General features: G+C 43.1%; 1 long non-coding RNA gene across 2 annotated transcripts in view; it reads right to left on the reverse strand.

Annotated features, from left to right (window-relative positions):
• Positions 1-25,159, reverse strand: part of LOC135323318 (uncharacterized) — a 265,329-nt gene that overhangs the window by 205,534 nt on the left and 34,636 nt on the right. The window contains exon 3 of one of the 2 annotated variants that reach the window (XR_010384723.1): positions 8,550-9,554. The exons of the other annotated variant lie outside the window; for it this stretch is intronic. This is a non-coding gene — a long non-coding RNA (uncharacterized LOC135323318). Of the gene's footprint in view, positions 1-8,549; positions 9,555-25,159 lie in introns of those variants that run through there. 2 annotated transcript variants of the gene reach the window in all.

Genomic DNA, 25,159 nt, shown 5'->3' on the forward strand with positions numbered 1-25,159 from the left:
AACTGTTATAAGCAGTTTCCGAGAAATCTTTTTGGAGATATAGGAAGATAAAGATATAGTATCTTTGTATAAACCTATCCTTTCTTTTTTGGAAAAGAAAACAAATGGTGCTGAATTTTCCAATTATTTCTTCTCCCGCTCACATGGCTGGGCCGGTTACCAATAGCGTGTTGCCCTCAGTTCCAGGATCACCCTTTTTGCCTGCTTCATGGTCGGGAGGTGGACCTTACAGCTACTTTCCTTTGACAGCCAGGATAATGTTAAGTCTTGTCAGTCGAGGGCGCTGAGGGAACACTGGAGAAGGAAGGGGTGTTCTCGTCCCAGCTCTGGTGTGCCCCCTCTCGCCCTGGTGGTGCTTCTGCCAAGTGGGTGGCTTTTTGTGGCCATGTCCCCAGAGCTGGCAGCAAGAGTCACCTGATCGTGGGGTGTACAGCCGCACTTCTAAGGGCAGCTAATGAGTTCTCGGGGGTACCCAGCTCATTTCCTGGTCGTTTTCCGATGCCAGATTCTTCCCAAGGAATAAACAGTATCCCACCATGGTTTTAGGGAGCTTCTCAAAACCCTTCTAGCGACTCCATCGGATGTCCCAGCTGTGCTTTCCAGAAAGGCAACGGCATCCACCCCTCACCCCTCTGGGAAGCTTCCTGGTGACTTTCATTGGCATCCCAGGTGGTTCTCTGCCTGCCAGCCTCAGCCTCAGCCCACTGACTTTGGACACAACACAGCAAATTCTCCATCATCCAGTGGGCTTCAACCACACCTTTGCCAACAAGCTCTGAATCCCAGCCTTGGGAAGAACACACCCTTCCCAAGTTTGTTGCCTCCTTGGTATCACCCACTCCCCCCAGCCCTAGGGTATCCTTAAGAGTTCTTTATTCCCCCTCCTCTTAGCCAATTCCCTGTTAATAATTTTTCACATTAAACTTTCCTTGTCTGGCTTCCGATAGACTCCTAGCTAATAAAGTGACTATGGAATGCAAAATACCTAAACCTCAAAAATGGAAAGTTCTCTAAATGTGTGAGTTCTTTGAAGATTTTTTTGTAAAGATATTTAAATAGGTTGTGTCCTTTCAATCTCTTTTTCTAAAGTTGTTCTTAAAGTCTGTAAATAGTTTTCAATTTGAGGCAAAAGAAGTCACTGGCCCCAAGAGTGACAGTTCTGATTTTCTTCTTTTTACATTTTAATAAATTTTTTAAAAAAATTTCAGCTGTATAAGAGATCAGCTTCAGGGACCTCTGGAGAAAATCAATTTAGAAAGTGAAGAATCATGGGAAATGATGAATTACTCCTGAAATCAACTTTCTCCTCCCTCCCTCCCTTCCATGACTTGAGCCTTTTTAGAGCCTGCTTTCCTCACAATGAGATTCCTGGATGCAGAAGACAGTATTTTGTAGGTGCTTAATAAATGTGCATTGAGTAGACCAGACGTTGGCCAGCCTCTGGCTGAGCCTCTGTTGCAGCCAGTGAGCTCACTCTAAAACAGAACGAATGACTACACCACTATTGGCACCACCACGAAAGAAATGACTGCATGGGGGAGTCTTCTCAGCCATCACCACAGTCAGCCAGTGAGTAGGTAGGATCCCTGTGGCCTTATAAGGTAGAGATGCAAAGGGCCTCGCCAAGCTCACACGGCTTGTACACAGCAGCACTGGGATTCGAAATCAGGCCTTCAGCCGCCCAAGCTAGACTGCTAACCGTCACCCTGTGCTTCAGCCCTAAGGAGGTTCTGTACATCTTCACGTCCACAAGACACACAGGATAGCAGTCTGGGTCCTCAAGAGAGACACCTATCAACTTAGATCAATACATGGCTTTAAAGATCTGCGAAAATGAGTCAACCTGTGATGACCTTTTCTTGTAGAAGTAAAGTAAAAGTTACCCCCAGAATGACCTCTGCCTGCTTGTTACAGTGGGGATGGGAGTGGAACAGGAAAGAAGGAAGATGCATAATTTGCACAATTTCCCACCGCGTTGAAATAAAAAGGAATAAAATGATCATTGCACTCAATCAGGAACGGAGGCATCGAATGGACCATCGTAAAGAAAATACAGCAGTAGCAAGGCTCTTGGGCGGAATCAGTCCCCCAACACCCTGATAAGAGCGTGTCCCAGGTCACAGTGCGTGTGCTCCACTCAGATACCCCATACAGTCAGTAGGGGGAAAACATTAGATGGAGAAGTCACTTTCAGAAGGAGGGCAACTGAATTTTTAACAGTGATGAAACAAGCTTCACTAGAGTTGGTTTCAAAATTAAATGGCTTGTCTGATGTTCACTTTGACTCCTGGTGCATCAAAATAGGAAACGCTCTTTTGCATGCATTCCCACAGCCATTTCTCTGTAATACTGTGCTGCTTTGACAAGCGTGTTATGTTAGAAGGAAATAACACACAAAGGGAGGTGGGCTGCCTGGGGACCTATCATATGGAGTCCCTGTGACTGACTTAAAATTATTCAAAGATCAATGCAGAGAGACGTGGCTTGCATCTCTCCTCTAAGCCTTCTCTGGTCTCCTTGAAAGGCAAGGATAAGAAATTTCAGCTTTGAAACCTCGGCTTCAGAAACTTTTCAGCTCGGTTCTGCAGATACTAAATTTCAGAACACTTTCCCCTCTCAAGTGATTCATTCTCAGAGTGATTGGTCACTTGTCGGCTGACAGGTTATTTACTTAGATGCGGACAGAAGCAGTAGGACGCCACAAGGAGAATTTACTCCCAGACACTGGTCCTCAGGTAGGAATCCACATGAACCATTTATGGGATGTCGTTTGCCAGAATGGTGCCACCCTTTCCTTCTCCCTTGGTTTGTGGCTTTGCAGCTCCTCCTGCCAAGAAATAAAGTTTATTTCGCCTCCCTTGCGTTATGCATCTGGCTTTGACCAATAAAATGTGGTGGAAGTGACACTGCTGGTTCTGAGCCTGGGCTGTTAGGACCTCACACTCCTCCACTCACTTCTTTGGCCCCTGACTTTACCATGTAAACATGCCCAAGCTGACCTCCTGGAGCATGAGAGACCATGTGGACCCGAGGTACACGAACTGGGTTCTCCCAGCCAACATTAGTAAAGCAGCCACCTGGCCGCAGTTCGTCATGGGGCAGGAAGGAGCCCTGCCAAGACCACAACTCCCCAGCTCAGTCTCAGCTAAATTGTTGACTCATAGAATCATGAGTTAAACAAATGATTGTTGTCTTAAGCCTAAGTTTGGTGTTTTGTTTTTTTTTTTTAAATGCACAATAGGTAACTGACATACCATCTCAGAATTCATCTTGTTCTTGGTAGGAAGCCTGAAAACTGTCCCTCCCCCACACCGAGGGCTGGGGAGTCCAGGCTGTGTGCCAGCTGAGTGACCGTGGGCTCCAAGTCTGCGGCTCTGGAGTTAACGCTGGAGCTTCTACAGGACAGAGCTCAGAATGCACTACAAACCAGACCAGATCCAGGTGCAAAACATGTCATAAACAGAGGATCTAAACACCAGACGTCAGTGAATATTCCCGAGGGCGCTTGGGGGTCATGAGATCGGGAAACAGGGACCAGGTGGAGACAAGGTGCGGTGTTCCCCTGGCAGCTGCCTCGTGTGCTGGGTGGGCTCCCCGAGCACAGACGCCAGGCCGGGCTTGCTCCCCAGGACCTCACGCCCTCGAGCGCCTCAGTCAGTGCTTGTAGGTGAAGATGTGTCTTGATAGCTCATACTTATGACTCGCCCCTCTGCACTGGCTCCTGAGTAGACAGGAACCAGAGGAAAGATGCCCAAATAAATGATCGAAGAATCCACTACTGGAAAACAAATTAAGAAATATTCATCTAGCACCTCCTGTGGGTTGGTAGGGTTCTAACTACTTAATAAGTAACAGTCCACTTAATTCTCTTAACAGCCACGTGAGGTAGGCGTGAACTTTATCCGCATCTCCCCCACCGAGAGCAGGCACGCAGTATTACACAGTTTGCCCAAAGACATGCAGCCGGCAAGTGGCCGGACCAGCAACCTGGCTCTCCAGTCTGCCTGCTGGCATCTCCTGCTGCTGCCGCCTGTCTGAAAGTCATCACACATAACACAGAGGCTTTAAAAGGTGCTTAGATCAACCCCTCCTTCTATAGATGTGTATAAACATTTGGACCCAAGACTTACATGACGATCTTAAAAATCACACCGTGAAGGGCAAAGGCTGGACCGGAATACACATCTGACACAGTTTGATAGTTTCTCCTCTGGACCAAACTGATGATGTGAAAAGCTATTTCACGGGCATCTTTATTTCTGAAAGCGTTCAGAATTTTGAGACTTCTTGGGCTCTGATTGTCCTACCCAAGAAGAAGTGGCAACTAACAGGAGGAGTTTTAAGGAGGAAAAGGGGAACATGAATGAGACAACTGATAGACTTTCCAGTCTGTAGGTAGTCAGGTTATGCTGAAATAGAATGTGGGTCCCACTCACACACTGGAATCTACCAGGGATTCCAGAAGCCTCAAGAACTCAGATTTTTGTCTAGCATGTGTGGGGAGGGGTCTGGTGGACTAGTGTATAGTGTCTTAACTGTTAGTGTGTCTACAAATCACCTACAATCTTATTAAAAGGCAGATTCTGATTAAGAAGTGCTGAGTTGCAGCCATATAAAAATAATAAAATAATGCCATTTGCAGCAACATGGATGGACCTAGAGATCGTCATTCAAAGTGAAGTAAGCCAGAGAGAGAAAGAAAAATACCATATGATAGCACTCATATGTGGAATCTAAAGAAAAAGAAAAAAGATAAAAGGACACTATGAACTCACCTACAAAACAGAAACAGACTCGCAGACATAGTTAACAATTTTATGGTTAAGGAGGGAAAGGGGATGGGAAGGGATAAATTTGGGAGTTTGGAATTTGCAAATATTAGCCACTATGTATAAAAATAGATTGAAGAAAGATTCTTCTGTACAGCACAGGGAACTATGTTCAATATTTTGTAATAACCTTTAATGAAAAAGAATAGATGTATGTATATGCATGACTGGGACATAATGCAGTACACTAGAAATTGACACATTATAACTGACTGTACTTCAACTTAAAAATTTAAAAAAAAAAGAAGTGCTGAGTGGGGCTGGAGATTCTGCAGTTCTAACAAACTCCTAGGTGATACCAATGTGGCTTGTCTGCGGACCACACTTTGAGTAGCAAGGAAATAGAGCCCTTAGCTGGGTTCCTCCAATATGATCTAAGGTCCTGATACAGTCAAATTCTATTCAGGGATCTGAGACAACCTGAAAGTAAAACCCTAAGTTGTGGTCAGAGGGCATTCAGAGATCTAGGGGCATGCGCTATATCAATATAAATTTTAATATAAATATGCACACAGAAAATACAGTTCAGGTTTTCAAAATGGAGAAAATACCCTTAGAGATCACTAACATTATGTAAAGAAAGACAACCGGGTGTTATGTGCCTTGGGTGTAAAAAAATAAGTGCCCAACACTGTCTATGGAATAGCCTCACCAAAAATCATACTTGAATCAGAGCAGACCTTTAAATCTAACTACCAGTTTGAGGAAGTATGGGGGAACAGAGGAACACATTAGACACCCATGAGGTACACAAAACCCAGAGTCTGAGAAATTCTACAGAACAAATGACCTGATTTCTTCAACAAAATTGATGCAGAAGAAAAACAAGAATGGAGACTTCGAAGTCTATGAGAGAGTTAAGAGATACATTGGCCCAATGCGATGTAAGGACCTTGTTAGGACACTGATTCAAACACAGTGTAAAAAAAAAACAGTTATGAGACAATCTAGAAAGTTTTACTACTAACTGGATATTTGATGATGTTAAGGAATTATTTTTCAACTGCAAATGATTTTTTTTTTTTAAAAAAAAACCCTGTTTTTAGACATACATACTGAAATATCTACAAGGAAACAATCTGAGATTGTTCAAAGCAATCCCGTGATGGTTGGGGGAGGGCGTAGAGGGGAGCGAAAGCCAGGGGGGCAGGGAAATAAGCCTTGAAACTGGTGATGGGAAGGTTGGGGTTTATTCCACTAGTTTCTCTGTTTTTCTATTTGTTTAAAATTTTCTACAGCCTTAAAAAATAATAAAATAATGCCATTTGCAGCAACACGGGTGGACCTGGAGATCATCATTCTAAGTGAAGTAAGCCAGAAAGAGAAAGAAAAATAACACATGAGATCACTTATATGTGGAATCTTAAAAAAAAAAAAAAAAAACAAAGATAAATGAACTTAATTACAAAACAGAAACAGACTCACAGACATAAAAAACAAACTTATGGTTACCTGGGCAGAAGGGGGTGGGAAGGGATAAATTGGAAGTTCGAGATTTGCAGATACTAACTAATATATATAAAATAGATAAACAACAAGTTTCTTCTGTACAGCACAGGGAACTATATTCAACATCTTGTAGTAACTTATGGTGAAAAAGAATATGAAAACGAATATATGTATGATCCTGTATGACTGAAGCATTGTGCTGTGCACCAGAAATTGACACAACATTATAAACTGACTGTACTTCAATAAAAATATATATATATACTAAAAAATAAAACAAACAGAAAAATAAAAATTTCCAAATTCAAGGTTGTAAATAAATAGATAAGCCAGGAAAGAAAGAGATAGGGAGAAGAAGTGAGCGAGAAGAGAGAGGGAGGGAGGAAGAGAGAAGAAAGGCGGACGGAAGGAAGCGGGGAGAGATGTTCATGGGGGGAAGCTTCTCATCCAGTGACTCCTCAAAATGAGGAGGTTCCGTGTCCTGGTGATTCCAACGTCGATACCAGGTAAGATTCTAGGACATATTATTAAAGTGGTGAAAGTTCAATTAAAAACAAAAAAGAACAAAAAGAAAAAGAAAGCTGAGATCATCAAACCCCACTAAGGGTGGGCTGCTGGAGACCTTTCCCTTTATATCATAGCTTTTTTTTCCCCATTTTTTTTATTGTGGTAAAATACATATAACATAAATTTTACCATCACATCCATTTTTTAATTGAAGTATAGCTGATATCAAATGCTGTGTTAATTTCTGGTGTACAGCATCATGATTCAGTTGTCCATATATGTTCTTTTTCATTATATGCTACTACAAGGTATTGAATACAGTTCCCTGTGCTGTACAGTATAAACTTGTTGTGTATCCATTTTATATATAGTAGTTAGCATCAGCAAACCCCAAACTCCCAATTTATCCCTTCCCACCGCCTTGGCCCGCTGGTGACCATAAGTTTGTTTTCTATGTCTATGAGTCTGTTTCTGTTTTGTAGATGAGTTCATCTGTGTGTGTGGGATTTTTCAGATTCCATGTATAAGTGATGTCATATGATGACTTCTTGCCAGGCCTGTTGGAGATCCTGCAGATATAAGCCCCCTGCATCCAACAGAGCATCTGTCAAAGTCCCTTGTGATCTTTGTAAAGAAGGCGGGCATTAGGGCTCAGGAAAAAGCACAGCGAGGTGGGTTTAGGACTGGTTCAACGTCTGTCCCCAGGAGGAGCCCACGTCGGGCTGGGGCAGCTCTTCAGTAGAGTCTAGGGGAAACCCTGCTCCTTGTTGGTGACAGATGAAGACAGACAAGGCATGATGGTCAAACTGACAGGCAACATAAAGCCCAAAGGACTATCTCTGAATATGTTTGATGACAGAATCATTATCTAAAGACATCTTGACATGCTGTAACAAAAACCAGCATTGGCAGGCTGAAATTTAAGGGTGCTTATTATCAGACAACTAACCAGCAAAGTCAAGATGAGGAAAAGGCCAGAGCCTGTGGCGATACAACAACATGTGAGGGAAAGACTTACCACAGACCCAGTTCCCTTAAGGGCACTTGTCAGATACAGGTGAATGGGACCCTTCCCTCCCAATGTTGTCAATGTCCTCTCCTGGTTTGAGAAGCACTGATCTAAAGATTTTCTCTTACTATAAATTCCATAGGGAAGCAACCTAAATGTCCATCGACAGATGACTGGATAAAGAAACTGAGGTATATTTACATAATGGAATACTACTCAGCCATAAAAAGAATAAAATAATGCCATTTGCAGCAACATGGATGGACCTAGAGATCATCATTCTAAGTGAAATAAGCCAGAAAAAGAAAAATAATACCATATGATATCTATCATATGTGGAATCTAAAAAAAAGAAGAAGAAGAAGAAGAAAAAAAAGGACAGTATGAACTCATCTACAAGACAGAAACAGACTCCTAGACATAGTAAACAATCTTATAGTTACCAGGTAAAGGGGGTGGGAAGGGATAAATTTGGCAGTTTGAGATTTGCAAATGTTAGCTACTATATATAAAAATAGATTAAAAAAACAAGTTTCTTCTGTATAGCACAGGGAACTATGTTCAATAGCTTATAATAACCTTTAATGAAAAAGAATATGAAAATGAATATATGTATGTATATGCATGACTGGGACATTGTGCTTACACTAGAAACTGACACATTGTAACGGACTGTACCTCAATTTAAAAAAATAATTAAAATAAGTAAATAAAATAAATTCCATAGGATTCAAAAATCTAAGTAGGTGCCAAATTCAGTCTGATCTGCTAACCTGATTTTAGGGTACACTGAAACCATTATTTTCCAGAAGAGAGGATGAAAACAGTGACCGGGTCTACCACTGAGTAAGCGTTTACTATGGTGAGGCATCTTGCCAGGAACTGTACAGACAGTATCTCATGTTTAATAGTCACACTGCCCTTTCTATGTGAGCGCTAACAGCCTCACTTCCTAGATGGGATCCAGAGTGGTCCAGTGACTTGCCTGGAGTCACACAGCCAGCGAGCATCAGAGCTGGGATGGAAGTGGAGCCCCCGCTGTGCGAGTGTAGCTTAGGAACCCAAACTGTCTGGGCTGGTCGTCAACAAAGTGCTGGGTCTGGGGTCGAGCTCTGGTCGCCCTGCTTTAGGGGCGCATCAGCCAAAATGAGCCTGTGTCCAAAACACGGTGTCTCTGGTCAGGCTGGAGAGCAGACAAGTACATCCTATGAGGCCCAGTTAGAGCAGCAGGTGATTTCGCCCATCCCAGTAGGTGCTTAGGAACTGTCTGCTGAAAGACTGACCTCGGCTGGAAAGAAGTTTCATGCTGTCTGCTGCCTGGTTATCTGTCGCCGGGTAACAAACCACCCCAAGGCACTGGCTTGGAACAGTAGTTCTGGGACCTGGCTGGGCTTACCTGGGGGAGTCTTAGTCTGGGTCAATAAAGTGGTTGCAGTCATGTGGCGGCAGGGCCCGCAGTCATCTCTGAAGCACCTCTGCTCCCTTGTCCGGCGCCTGAGTTGGGAAGAGAGCGAGCCGGGCCCCTCGGCACCTTCCTCTCACTCTAGGTGGTATCTTCACATGGTCTCCTCGGCGTGGCGGCTTCTGAGCAGTGCGACTCCGCTATGTGGTGGCTCAGGGCTCCAGAGGTTCAAGTCCAATTGAGGGGGAGGCCTGTAGCTGTGCGCAGGCCACGCGGTGTGACTTCCGCTGCACCCGGACTGTCAAGTCCGCCACAAAGGCCTGCCCACTTTCAAGGGGACGTGACCTAGGCTCCACTCCTGAAAAGAAAGGGGAAGGACTGGAAGAGCTTCTTGGACCAGACATGCTGTTGCAGCCGTTTTTGTAAAAATCCAACCTGCCGCATCCACCCCAGAATGTTTGGGGTCGGGGTGAGGGGCCAGAATGTCTCTAGGTGGACAGAGGGTGAACCTAGGTCAGATTGTGGGTAAAGAAAGTAAAATGGAGACAGATTTTCCTTCAATAAAGGAAGATGTTTTTTAAAGGTGATGGATTTTCTTAAGGTAGAGTGAATCTTCCGTGACTGTATTAAGCACAGGTGGTCAGAACCTTTTCAGGGACTGACACGGTAAGGTGTCCGATCCCTCTGGCTGAGTGTATCCAGAAACCTACTATGGGTACCAAGTTAGCGGCCAGTAACTAGAGCAGGAAGTCGTCATAAGAACCAGAAAGGCCAGAGTACTGGGCAAAGCTAAAAGGTAAAACTTTTAAAAAAATGTAGAGAGCATGAGGCCTGGCTGCCCATAGTAAGATTAGTAGGTTTACCAAATTGAGCAGAGGCTGGAAATGGACATGCAAGTTGGGGGCTGGGAACAGGATTTTGAGCCAGAAAAGAACGAATCAATATAAGCAAAGGAGACCTGGATCTAAAGGTTCAGAGATGGGGGCAGGGTGCTTAGCACGCACAAGTTCCTGGGTTTAATCCCCAGTGCCTCCATTAAGGTAAATAGGTAAACAAATATAATTACCTGCCCTCTCAAACAAACAAAAGATGGTAAAGGTTTGGGAAGTGGGTGAAGGGAGGCAGAAGTGATCTGAGCAGTAAAAACACACCCTGGAGTGATGAGTGTGTTTCCTGTGCCAGCTGGGGTACTGGGGGTGCCGGAGGGGGCAGAGGGACGGCTGGAAAGAGGTCAGCCTGGCTTTGAACATGATGTAGACAGGAATACTTAAGCATCGTCCAGAGCATTTGGATTTTTTTTTTTTTAGGTGGAGGGAGGTAATTAGGTTTATTTATTTAATATTTTTTTTAATGGAGGCACTAGGGATTGAACCCAGGACCTCGTGCATGCTAAGCATGCGCTCTACCACTGAGCTACACCCTCCACTCTGGAGGATTTGGATTAGTGTGAGACTGAAGCGCTTTCTAAAGCCAAGACTATTCATTCTTGCGGGACCAGGAGTTCCGTGGTAACTGATGGCGTTTATAGACCAAAAGTGCTACCCATGCACTGCTGGGTGCTACACGAGTCTTGACAGAGTAAGTATTTTTCTGCGCTCTGTTAAGTTCTAATGAACGAAAGTCCCTGCCTAACAGCTTCAGGCTGGGATGACACCCGGACAGGGAATCACAGCTCCCTGGCCTTCCAGGTCAGCTCACTACATGGTTTTGATTGTTTGTTTTGTCTCTTTTGAGGGTGGGGGGAGGGAGGTAATTAGGTTTGTTTGTTTGTTTGTTTATTTTTTAACCAAGGTACTAGGGATTGAACCCAGGACCTTGTGCATGCTAAGCATGTGCTCTGCCACTGAGCTATACCCTCCCCCTCCTCCACTGCATGGTCTTGAGAAGATTCATTTCATAATTAAAACCCATGTCTGAAAAATAAAATAAAATAAAATCCATGTCTAATGAGCCACCCAGCACCAAGGAGCCACAGCATGTCTCCTGCAGTCCCGGTGAGGGTCTTTGTCAGACTGGGCTTGGCGCCAAGAAGAGAAACCACAGCATACTACGTTTATCTGTCTGTGTTATCTGTGTGTCTATGTATGCATCTCTCTGTCCATGTAGGCTACCGGGAAAGTTAGGTACCTTTAGATAAAATGACAGGGACAAGCAGTTGAGATTAAGCTGGTGATGGGCAAATGCAGGTCTGAATCAATAAAGGCAACGTCATCCTGGGCCTTCCTGGACAAGGGCGTTGGCTGACTCTTGTGGCAAGTCAGTGAGCCAAGGGCATACTTCATCTCATGTCGGGGTGGAAAAATGGGTAGAACAGATAGAATGGTAGTGATCTTTCAGAGACCGGGAATGACACCATTCAGCTAATAAGCCAGCAGTCCCATACTGTACTCATAGACATGGGCCACCCCAAGTCACCATGCCTGGGAGTCCACCATGAGCTGCCATGAGGAGCTGGTCCTTCTCCACTGTTGATGGTGGGGCCGGTGTGCCAGACCCCTCAGTTGCAGAGCACATTGATCGAGGAGCAGATACATGAATTTAAATCAACATTTAGATACAGTTCAGTTGGAGGGGAGTATGATTCATGGCTTCAGCTCAAAACCTCTCTGGACCCACACAACTAGCCTGTGGCATCTCTTATCCTTCACCTCTTGATTTTCACTTTCCTAGAGAGAGAATGGTGCTGTTATGGGTGAGTGGGGAAAACAGAATGAAATCCCGAGTGAAAAAGTGGCCCAGAGGTTCAAAGGGATATAGATTAAGACTAAAACCCTCATCCCTGCTTTGAATTATAGAATGTTGTAGTGGGAAATGGCCTTAGAAATGGTCTAAACCAATTTCTCTTCTTATAGTTGGGAAAACTGATTCCACAAAGGAAAAATTACATATCTCCGGGCCATTTCTTTCTATGATAGAGCATTTATCCAATGCACACAGTGAAAAAGGATGGGAAAAATATAATTTGCGCTTGCAGAATTTTATTTTCAAAACGCTTATATTCAACATCTTGTAGTAACTTATGGTGAAAAAGAACATGAAAACGAATATATGTATGTTCCTAGATGACTGAAGCATTGTGCTGTGCACCAGAAATGGGCACAACATTGTAAACTGACTATACTTCAATAGAAATGTGTGTATATATACACATATATGTGTATATATATATAAAACCCTGCCATAGAGTAATTGCCGTATCGTTGTCACTGTTGCAGCATGGCCTGGTGGGAAGGAAGAAACACTGTGGGCCAGGAATTCTGTGATCTGGTCCTAGCAGCGTCTTAACTAGCTCTGGAACCTTCTCTGAGGTCCCTTTCTGATTTTCTCTCTTTAGCCTCAAACCTGTCAGAATTCAGAGCACACAGTTGATGCTAAAAAAAGTTTGATGAATGAATAAATGCACTTAAGCTCTAAACTTCCATGCTTCTCTGCATAGTAATAAGAAAAAAAAATAAATCCTCTTGAAAAAGGAAGGCTTCATCTATCAGAATATGGATATATTCAGATTCCTGGATTTGTGTTAAGATAAATCCACAGTAATTTTACTAAAAATACTTTCCAAAAAGGCATTAACTTAAGGGCACCATGAGGCCCCGGAGATGCTCATTCATATCATTCCGTTCAGGAAGAGAAGCACTTCATTTTTATTCCCTGGAGAGTCAGGACCCTTGGGGACAGCTTTAAAAACTGATGTACTTTAAGCTTCCTGTATCCTTGCCCCTCAAAGTCAGTTCCCTGGACCAGTGACATCTGCATCAGCATTACTTGGGCGTGTGTTAGAATTGCAGACGTTCAGGCCCGACCCTGGAGTTTGAATCTGCACTCTAACGAGAGCTCCAGGTCGTTTGTGTGCACACAACAGTTAGAGAAATGGGGCCCTACATCAGTCCAGCGGGCTATGTTAGGAGAACACTTTACAGTTTGTAGCTCCCTTTGCCTCCATCAAAGAACTTGCTGTGTGCACCACCTACTTAAACACACAAGGGTAAATCCCCAGTGACGCAAGCTTCCGGAAGCCTTCAGAGTAGTTTCTTCTCGATTATTAGATTGAACCCTATGAAATCACTGCTACTCAACATTTTTGAACTACAAAAACGGCCATCTCAAGTATTTCAACATACTATAATAGCTACCATTGAGTGAGTGCTTGTCATGTACTAAGCTTTGTGTTAATTACTTTCTGGTTATTCTAAAGCCACAGAATCCTCTGTGAGGTTAATACTAAGTCCATGTGATAGTGGAGGAAGTTAAGGACCAGAAAGGTGATGTTCCCAAGGTGACAAACAGCCAGGAATGAAAAGGCTCCTGTCCACACCCAACCCTGACACGCACAGTGTTCTCAAGATGTGAACCTCAGACCATCATGTGGGAAGTTTGTTAACATGCATACTTCTTGGTACCATCTCAGACATGTTGCATCTGGACCTCTGGTGTTGAGGACTAAGACTCTGCATTTTATTAGCTTTCCTGGGAATTGGGCATGTTTTATTTGAGAACAAATTGAATCTCACTATTTTTATACACTGCTTCCTTTCCAAGTAAGTGATGAAAGGCCACTGGCATAAAAATCTAACTCACCCCAGGGCAGAGTGACCATATACCCAGTTTCCTCAGGACAGTCATGGTTAATGAACATTGTTTGTGGTACATGTTCACAGTTCAATCACTAAGAGCTCCTTCTTTGATTCTCAAGAGTGTTTGATTTGGGTGATAAATTATACGGTCTCCATGCACAGATGACCGACAGGCACATGAAAAGATGCTCAGTATGGCTAGTTATCAGAGAGATGCAGATCAAAACCATAATGAGGTGTCACCTTACACCAGTCAGGATGGCCACCATTCAAAAGTCCACAAATGATACATGCTGGAGAGGGTGTGGAGAAAAGGGAGCCCTCCTACACTGCTGGTGGGAATATAGTCTGGTGTGGCTATTATGGAAAACAGTATGGAGATTCCTCAAAAGACTAAAAATAAATTTACCATATGATCCAGCAATCCCACTCCTGGGCATATATCCAGAGGGAACTCTAATTTAAAAAGACACCTGCACCCCAATGTTCACAGCAGCACTATTTACAACAGCCAAGACATGGACGCAACCTAAACGTCCATCGACGGATGATTGGTTAAAGAAGATGTGGTATATATACATATATACACAATGGAATACTACTCAGCCATAAAAAGGAACGAAATAATTCCTCTTACAGCAACATGGATGGACCTAGAGATTATAATTCTAAGTGAAGTAAGCCAGAAAGAGAAAGAAAAATACCATATGATATCACTTATATGTGGAATCTAAAAAAAAATAGACACAAATGAACTTATTTACAAAACAGAAATAGACTTAACAGACATAGAGAACACATTTACGGTTACCAAGGCGTAAAGGGGGTGGGAAGGGGTAAGTTTGGAGTTCTACAGCAGATACTACTAGACATAAAATAGATAAACAACAAGGTCCGACTGTACAGCACAGGGAATTGTATTCAATATCTTGTAGGAACTTATAATGAAAAATAATACGAAAATGAATATATGTATGTATATGTATGACTGAAACATTGTGCTGTACACCAGACAATACATAAGCAAACAAATAAATAAATTAATTAATTTAAAAGATAGTATCTGGCCCCTTCTGTTAAGGAGAAAACTGGGCTGGGTTTCTCCCAAGAGCACCAGAGGTTCTACCCGCACTGGGCTTCTCTCCTGAGCCTCCCAGTGAGCTGAGCACGTCTGCGTCCACCCCGGGATGTCCAGTGCCCCGAGCCTCACTCCCCCTCCTCCAGCCTCGACCTCCCAGGCCTGCAGCTCCAGGCCAGCCGTGGCAGACGGGATTCCAGATGACCTAAGACATGCACACAGGGATGCCCACGCTGGCATTCCCTGGGGACCTGTCAGAAACCTTTGAGCAGTTTTGATCTAAGCTCTACGGAAAGCATTTCCTCGTTTGCATGTCACCTTCTCTGTGCCACTGGGGTAGCCGTCCCTGAGGCCCTGTCTCCATGACTACGTTGGCTATGTCCCCACTGGGTTGCCAGGGCTGGAGAGGTCTGGCCCTTGTCTGGATGCCAGTGTGGGACATGGGACCAGGCACTGAGCAAAACCCCAGCAGGTGCTCCTTGATGGTTTAAATGATCAAATTAAGGTAGCTATGAGACTGTCGCCCCACATCAAGGAGAAAGGAGAACTGGAAAACTGGTAAGCAGAGAACATGATTACAGCAAGGCCTGGAGGGACTCAGAAAAGCCATTAACCTCTAGGGTGTCTGCAAAGTCAGGATGCAAAAATTAACTTCTTTATGATCAGAACCAGTCCCGTACCATAATTTGATACCTGAAGCTTTGCTGTTGTTTTCCAACTAAAACACCCTGCTCTCCGAGTCCACTTGGCATAAAAATCTAACTCACCCCAGGGCAGAGTGGCCATATACCCGATTTCCCGGACTTACTGCTGGATCTGTGCCTACGGGCTCACACGGCTCTCACGGCACCCCTGGGAGGCCCCGATTTTGTGAGTCAGAGACCTGAGCCTGCCTTTCCACCAACTCCCTCGTTTCTCTCTATCAAAGTGAAAGGTTCTGACATAGATAAATGTGCACCTACTAAATTATTTGTAGTAGCAAATGTCGCTGTAATGAGACAAACCCAGCACGACTGCCGGGGGCTGCTGCTGCAGCCTTAGAGATGCAAGCTAAAGGAAACTTTCTGTTGATAATACTCGTAGTGACAAGAGGGGGCCACCATTCCTTTCTAAAAGAATCTTAATGGATATTGATTCTTAGTTTTGGAGTTTGGCTCATTAAAATACCAGACAGAATTCTATGGGGAATGAGCTATATCGATCGGTTCATTTTGTTTTATGGGTTTGTTTCCTATGTAACATGTAATTGTATTTTATAGTTGCTATAATATGCAAGAATTAAAGACCTAATTTGGCTAAACAAGAATTGACTTATAAATTATGAAACATCTCTCCCATCAAACTCCTGGATAATTAAACAAAATTTTAGCAAGTGCCGTCTTTGTAGATTGGGGTGGGAGACGGAAGGAAGAGTGGGAACTTTGGCTTTTTTCTCCTGTCACTTTTTAACTTTCTTAGCACTTAAGCCACTAGTAATGAGTTTAGGGGTTTCAGACAAGGCTGTTAAATTTTTGCTGAGGTCTATTAAGCTGTCTTTTCTTCCACCTTATCTTGCTTGTAAAAACTCAAAATGAATTGCCGTCAGTGGTGTGGTGGCAAGAACACGGCTTCTGGCAGTAGTTAAGTCAGACTTGAATACCAGCTCTGCTTCTCCCTCTGCATTTTGGTAGGTAGGTTGTACATCCACGTATCTTGTTTCTGCACGTGACCACATGACACGCCTTGGTCAGGGGGACATTAGCAGACACGATGCACCGAATAACACGAAAAGTATTTGCATTGTTGGGCTTGCCGTATTGTTTTTCTGTCATAGCCATGAGAAAGAAGGACATGCTTATGTCCCAGGAGAAGGAGGAGAAACTCCTGGAGGAGAGCCACCCCCAGCCAAGCCCAACCGAGACAGCTGGCCCTCAGCCCGCAGGTGGACCTGTGCGCTGCGGAAGTCGTGGCTGCTGTATGGCCATCACTTGGGGTTTGTGTCACAGTAACGGACACAGTTACCCACCACCTTCTCCCACTGTGAAGGGGGATGGTTCTCTCCCAGCACTGCCCTTCAAAGTTGAAGAAAGATACCAACATGAAGAAAGCCAGCAGTCGATGTGTTGAATGGATAGGATCCTCCAGTGGCAGAAAAATTCTTCCTGTCTGCAAGAGTCAAGTTTGTAGAGACAGGAAAGAATTTGTGGTTCCTAAGGAGCAGCTGCCTGGAAGAACATAGCCTTTGTACTACGAAACATCTCCTAGGGAATAGTGTTGCTAAAATGGGATAAGCCATTAGAAAATAAGGTAGTAGATGGAAGGAGGAAGGATATGAGGGGAGAAGACTGAGAGGCAGACACACGACACCCTGAAGGGCCCAGCTGAATCCAAAAAAGAAAGAAGAGGAGAAAGTCTAAATAAGATTAATTTTTGTGGTTTCTTTCTCTCTGTTTAAACCAGTCTGCAAGTCTCACAGGGAATCCAAGCATCCAGTGTGATGCCTTTACTGGTGGATTCATGGTGGCTAAGGAGTCATCAAGGTTGACGAACTTCATTAAACACACCCACATCAGGGATGGGGGGTAAAGCAGGAAGTGGCCCCACACCCCGTCCCAGGGAACCCTTGGGACATCCTTGCACTTCAACACAAGCAAGAACTGAGGAGCTGGAAGAACAGAAGGGGCCAGGGGAGCGGAAAAGGTGTCCACAGACACATGGACCTCAGGACCAGATGCTCAGGCTGAGCAATGAGACTACAGCTTAAGCAAAGAAAATGGGATCTTTTCTGGATTGAAGAGTGTTAGCCATTAAGTCCCTGGTCCCTATCTTATTTGACATTGTCCAGCGAAGGAGTATGGCACAGGGAAACCTGGCGCTGAGGGCTTTTGAATAATAAGTAACAAGTGTACCACAGCTGAAGAAAGATCCCACAAGACTGACAGCTAGAAGGTAGCAGGTCAGATTCCGTGTTGACAAATGTCTGATAAAATGTTTCAAGAAGACAGCATTCTTCCACAAAACAACATCGACAGTGTCTGTATGGCCAGATCACTATCGATGATTAAAAAGAGGGAGATCTGCACACAGACAAAGAAAATAGGAAAGACAGTGTCAGAAGAAGATGGAGAATGATAGACAGGTGGAAAGTGACTCAGCAGAACAGAGAAGCAAGAATGCTGAAGGTCTACAGAGAAAGGTGCCAGTAACACACAAAGAGATTCAGATTGTGGAAGCCAGAAACACTCAGAAATCGAAGCTACCAGCAGAAGAGCAGGGCAGAAAGCAGAAGGTTGAGCTACAGTCTACATAAGGAACAGCTGGACTCCCGGATCCCCTCTCTGTACCTTCAGCTGCTAAATGACAAGGATTCTCTTACCCAACAAAGAGATGGAAGTTTTGAAGAAATTGAACAAGGGTGGCCCCAGTTCCTGTATAGTGAGGCGCTATATTGGAAGCAGGATTAAGGAAATCTCTACATAAGTAACAGGCAGATCCCCATTCTTTTTCCTTCCCTTGCTTACTATATCCTAGTATGCAGGCTTATCAACACTAGGCAGGTGCCTGGAAATACTTCCGGCAAAAATAGACTAGCCTAAGGGAAACAGTTCCTCATTGAAAAGGCCAGTTTACTTCCTGATTTGGCATTAGTGAAACACAGATATTTGACAAGACTTATTCACATATGCAGAGCTTTCAATCAGCTATTTAGTACTTCATTTAAAATATGACTAGATCTCTGAAGATCACCTGATATGTGTGAAAAGCTCCCAACATCAAAGACTGAAACTGGATTGGCTGCGTGTTAACAGCTGGCCAAAAATAGTATTTTACATATGAGAGGAATTAATGTCACTTTTGGGTGAAAGAAGTCTGAAAGTAGGCATTCCACGATGGATGTGGTGGTACAGAGTCATCAGAGACACAGGCTCCTTCTGTGTCTTCACCAAGCTAGCATCTAGCTTCTGACCTCAACTAACCTCATGTTCCAAGATGGTTACTAGAGCTCCAGCCATCATGTCCAATTCCAAGCAGTAGGAGGAAAAGAGCAGAAGGACAGAAAAAGCAAACCTCCCAGTTGAGTCAGCTCTCTCTAGGCAGCTTCCCAGTAGCCCTCCAAACATTTCTACTTGTGTTTCATTGGCCAGAACATCCTCCTATATCTAATTACCAGGGAGAGTGATAAGTGCAGTGTTTCAGCAAGGTACATACCTGTCCTGAGTAAACCTGTTTTATGAATAAACGAGAGAACGGATTTCTGGCAGACAGCAGTCTCAGACAGATGCATAAACACACATACACATGCCCACTGAATAAAGCAGTTGGAAAGAAATAGGGCTGATAGGCTAGTAAAAGAAGAAGGCCTCAAAAAAACAGTATTTTCAGAAAGTTAGAAGATGTTTCACCTATCAATAGAGAAAGAACAAAAGAAATGAACAAAAAATAAGAACTGTTTGAAATTTAAAATATGGTAGCCCCCCCGCCAAAGGGGGAGTGAACTGAAAGATACAGTTGAAGAAATCTCACATAAAATAAAAGCAAAAAAGATGAAGAGATAGAAGAGTAGAAAAGATCAGGAAAATAGAAAATTAGTCCAGAAAGCTTAATATCCTAATAATGTTTGAGAAAGAGATACTAGAGAAAATTGAGATGGGTTAAAAAATAATTAGAAGTTTTTTTCCTTCTGAAGGATATATATTTCCATTTGAAAGTGCTCACTGAATGTTCCATAAAATAAAGAAGAAAAATGTACACAAGGTACATTATTATGAAATACCAGAACATCAGAAAGACAAGATGAAATTTCCAGGAAGAAAATAAAAAGCAAAGTTTCCCAAAGCAACAGTAAAAGATGGAAGATAAATTCAAAGAAAAAATGTCTTACATAATCTGAGGGAAAATTATATTCAACCTAGAATTCTGGACCCAGCAAAATGATCAATCAAAGGTGAGGCTAGAATAGCCATTTTAACATGAAGTGACTCAAAATGTTCACTTCCCATTCATTCTTCCCCAGAAAATCAGTAGAAGACATTCTCTATTAAGATCTGTATCATTCCAGTAGGATGCAGTCAACAAAGAAAGGGGAAGACGTGAGCTGGATCCAATGTGGTAGGTTAGTAAAGGAAATTCTCAGGCTAATAAAAAGGGGCTGTCTCTGGGCATCAGCTTTGCAACAGGCATGGGGAGCGACCAGTCAAGACTGCAGGAGAGTGAAGGGTCCCAGGATACGTGGAATTAAGCAAAGACATTATAACTGATGAATATGCGCATCCTGAGAGAGCTCTTGTTTCTAGCAGAGAAAATTAGTTCATATCCATAATATGTTACAAGTCACAAATTCATAAAGGAGCTATTATCTCCTTTTTAAAAAAAAAAGCTAAAAATTTGTATGAAAGAGGATATATAATACAGGACAATTCCAGCTAGTGTATGAACAATATTTACAAAGCTATAATAATGCAGAACATTAATGTACAACCAGAAATTGTGATATATTAGAAGGATGGGGGAGGGAAGGATAGGAAGTGTATGTGAAATATAAAATGAATGATGTTAAAAATAGCCGTTTAAGCATAAGATTTAGAAAAATGGAGGTAAATATGAGAAGAAAGAGCAAAAAAGGAATTAAGACCAGTTGCCTTCGGGGAGTGGGGCCTCTGGGCAGAGAGTGGTAACGTAGGTGACTGCTGTTTTTCATGATAAACATTGCGGTAGCACCGTTTGACTTTTAGAACCATGATACCTATTGTTATGGTAAAGAAATTAATCATCCATTCAGAAGCAAACAAAACCACCTGGTTCTATAGTGACAACGTCTGGGCAGCGCTTGAAAAGATTTGGAAAAAAGGAAGAAAACAATGAGATGCCAACCTTTTTGCGCACAGCTCTTGCCTTCTTGCACTCAGACCCCACATGCATTTCTATTGTCCCTGCTCAGAAAAGCTTTGCCAAAGCAGGAAGATACCCCAAAGAGGGCAAATTCATATTCTTCCAGCAGGAAAGCTGCTTCACCATAAAGTGACTGCCTTCTGTCAAGACACTGGTTCTCCCATTATGCTACAGCAAGACTAGTCGTAAGATCTCCTGTCTTGGAAGGTGAAGGTGGAGGGGTACATTATCAACGTTTAACGTTATGAAAGTTTTGCCAAGAGGAATAAACGTGGTGTCAAAGGGGTAGAGAAAGGAACAGAGGACAAGTGTGTCCCTATGCCTGTTCTTCATTTTGCAAGTATGACAAGTATTAACTGAGACAGTTAAGTCAGTGAAAATGCATTCAGTCACCTCTATCAATGATAAAGCTAAATCAATGTAAGTATCTGAAATATTTCTTCAAGGAACACTCAACAGGTGACTTGAGTGATACACTCAACAATATGGATCGATATCATTAAACATTCTGTTGAGTGAAAGAAGCCAGACACACGAATTCACACTGTCCTTGTTGATTTTGTCATTGTTCTTCAAACTGTACATATGTCATTCACATACTCTTATAGGATGACACAGTCCCTAATTTGAACCATTCTGAGGTTTACTCTTGCAATGTTTCTGGAATAGAACACTTCTACCTAAAAATACTCATATCTACGGAGGTCATTAATGTCTGCTGCAAACCTACTGTGCCCTAGCAACTTGATAGGTATCATAATCTTTATCCTGAGAGTAGCGCTGAATTGGTTACCATCGTTCTAAACTGAAGGTTAGAAAATTGAGACTCAGAAGGGAGAGCTGATCTCGCCCAAGACCTAGACATGAGTGCAGATCTGCTTGAGTCCAGGGTCCCTGCTCTTTTGCCCGCATCTGATTGTGGGTAATTCTGTTCTTTTATGTTAAGAGGTATTTCTAAGAGGAAGCAAAAGGTTATGTGGAGTTGTGTGCAGAACGTGATCAGGAAAGGCAGCCGAAGCTCTCAGACATGTAGAGGAGATGGTGGTGGTGTCTTTTTGCTGCCAAACTGTTGTAGCCTCCTGGGAGGGCCCCTCGGAATCGACTCTAGCATTGCTCTTTATTCCACCATCTTCCACCTCTTCCAGGTAATTAGGTGCCCTGATGCTTCAAGTTCCATCCTAGAAATTAACTTCATCAATGACCACAGAAACATGTGTCTTTCGCCATGGGAAGGTAAATGAGAAAACAACTGATTTATGATGAGGAGAAAATTACCGAAACTGGAAAGTGATGATTTAAACTTCTGGGTGCCTTAGATGAATTATGTAGGGTAGCCCCAATGAGCGGCACTAGGAGCTGACTCTTGCCAAAGAAAGTAAGTAGACGTTGGCGATTTATTTAAGAGGTGGTTTAAATTCACTTGCTCCATGGTGGAGGCTCCTGAGGTGATAGGACCTAGCCAGCATTGCTCCACTTTCTGGAGTAAAAAGACATGAATAAAAGGAGAGAGAGATAACTAAGGTTCCATTCTGGTCACAAAGGAATGCCTCTTAGAAATCTCTTCAGGTTGGGTAAATGGCAGAAGGCAGAATCTGCCCCTTTCCTCCCGCCAGTTTCATTTTTAAAAGCATCACAGTGGAGCTTCCAGAAGGCAGATAAGTGCTGTAGAAGACAGCTGCAAACAATTCCTTTCTGTAAAACAAAACTGAAAAGCAGACTCCTTAATTTACAAAGTGTAGGGTGTGCCAAGAACGCGATAAAAATCCATTTCACTTTAGCGTCCACTTGTGTTTCAGCAGAACAGAGCATTTGCAAACTGTTATAAATTAAATTCTAAGGCAAAACTGTGGTGCACAATTCTCAGATACCCAGATTTATAGAGAAACAATTGAACTAAAAACCATTCTTAATGTAAAAAATTCTTTCACATCTAATTGGTAAACATCTAAATAGCCCATGTGACTATGACTTTATTTATGAGATTCTTAGCAGTTAGGCTGTCGAGGTGACTCAGTCCACAGTGGGTCGTAGTGAATGTCTGAAACCCGGGTCTGGAACAAATTTGTGGGGAGACAGAAGCTCAGTTTGGACACATTGAGTTTGAAATCACCACCAGCCTTCCGAGTAGTTGAGTATACGAAGACAGAGAGGAAAGACCTGATAGTTACTAGGTGCCTACATGGTGGCAGGACGTCCTACTCATGACCTCATTTCATGTCACAGAAGCCTGTGTGCTAGAGATTTCACCTCTGCTTTGTTTTATGCTGTTTATATGTAAATATTGAGTATGAGAGCATTTAAATCACTTTGTCAGAGTCATACAGCTGGAAGATGGAGAGGCTGGAATTCAAATTCAGGTTTTGATGCCAAACCAAAGTCTGTGCCCTTTTTTTTTTTTCTCTGAGTCATGCTGCCCCTGGCACGTGCCCTTGGTATTTTTTTTTTTTTTTTTTTTGCCCTTTGAAGAAGTGAGTGTTTCATTGAGGAGAATATAGGGTGCATGTTCTAGTGACCCCAGATAGCAGTGGTTTAATCAAAACCATTGAAGCTGTTTCTCTTCCATGTGACAGACTGAGGGAGGCGCTACTGCTCTGATACAGGGTGTCATTGTGGTACCCAGGCTGCTTCTTTCTTCCTGCTCCAACATTCCCATGATATTTCCTTTTCCTGAATGAATCAAAATAGCCCACTTCCCTGGCCATGAGCCAAACAACAAGATGGAGGAAGGGAGAAAGATGGACCCAACCTGAAAACTGCACATACCATTACTACTCACATCCCACTGGTCAAAACTGGGTCTTATGGCCACCTCTAGCTGCAAGGCAGGCTGGGAAATACTGCCTTTATTTTCAGCAACAAAATGTCAAGCTAAAATATCAGGGCTTCTACTACTTTGAGAGAAAAGGGGAGAATAGGGATCAGAGGAGACCAAGTTTGATCTGCTCGGAAAGCATGGAAACAACCAAATGTCCATTGACAGAGGACTAGATAAAGGAGTTGTGGTATAGTTATACAATGGAATACTACACAGCCATAAAAAAGAATAAAATAATGCCATTTGCAGCAACATGAATGGACCTAGAAATCATCATTCTAAGTGAAGTGAGCCAGAAAGAGAAAGAAAAGTACCATATGATATCACTCATATGGGGAATCTGAAAAAAAAAAAAGACAAATGAACTTATTTACAAAACAGAAATAGACTCACAGACATAGAAAACAAACTTATGGTTACCAGGGGGGAAGGGAGTTGGAAGGGATAAATTGGGAGTCCAAGATTTGCAGAAACTAACTACTATGTATAAAATGTAGAAACAACAAGTTCATACTGTATAGCACAGGAAACTATATTCAATATCCTGTAGTAACTTATGGTGAAAAAGAATATGAAAATGAATATATGTATGTTCATTTACGACTGAAGCATTGTGCTGTGCACCAGAAATGGGCACAACATTGTAAACTGACTATACTTCAATAAAAATATATATATATACACGCACACAAAAGTCAGACTAAAGCTCTTTTTAATGTCTTCAGGTGAATGCTTATGAAACAAGTTTCCTTTCTGTAGGCTTGAATTTTAAAACATTATTAAAATCTCAATGTGTGTGTGAATTTTTTAAATGCTAATTCCTTCATATAAAATGCAAGGAAACAGTGTTTCAAAGGATGGTATGAGATAATAAAGAATGTGTATATATATATACACATACATATATTGGTCTATGCTCCTTGTTCCTACCTAACACAGAGCTCCTAAAATCCTTGGCATTTTCTGGGTAGGAGAGTCTTTTGTCCCAGTGAGGTGACTCCTGGAGGGCTCCTGGATGGCTTCAGCATGGGGGCTGATGGCCAGAAAGACGAAGCCATGATTAGAAGCTCGGAGCTTTCAGCCCCATCCCCCATCCTCCGGGAAGAAGACAGGGACTGGAGATTGAATCACTGGTTGAAGAGGCCTCCCTGAGGAAGCCTCCATAAAAATTCCAAAAGTATGAGCTTTGGAGTGCCTCCGGGTGGGCTGAATACACACCTGTGCCAGGAGGCTGGTGCACCCCAAGTCTCTGGGGACAGAAGCTCCTGTGCTCAGGGCCCCACCAGATTCACCCCACACATCTCTTTGTCTGGCTGATCACCTGTACCCTTCATCACATCCTTTATTATATAATAAACCAGTCAATGTAAGTACGCATTGCCCTGAATTCTGTGAGTTGTTCTAGCAAATGACAGACCCTGAGGAAGAAGTCGTGGGAACCTGTGATTGGCAGCCGGTCGATCAGAAGCACAGGTGACAACATGGGACCTGCAACTGGCATCTGAGGCGGGAGAGGGGGTCTTGGGGGACTGAGCCCCTAACCTGTGGGCTCTATACTAACTCCAGCTAGTGTCAGAATTGAACTGACTGGTAGGACACCCACCTGGGGTCGCAGAGGGTTGCATGGT

The sequence above is a fragment of the Camelus dromedarius genome, chromosome 17, assembly GCF_036321535.1.
Source record: "Camelus dromedarius isolate mCamDro1 chromosome 17, mCamDro1.pat, whole genome shotgun sequence".
NCBI classification, from domain to species: Eukaryota; Metazoa; Chordata; class Mammalia; order Artiodactyla; family Camelidae; genus Camelus; species Camelus dromedarius.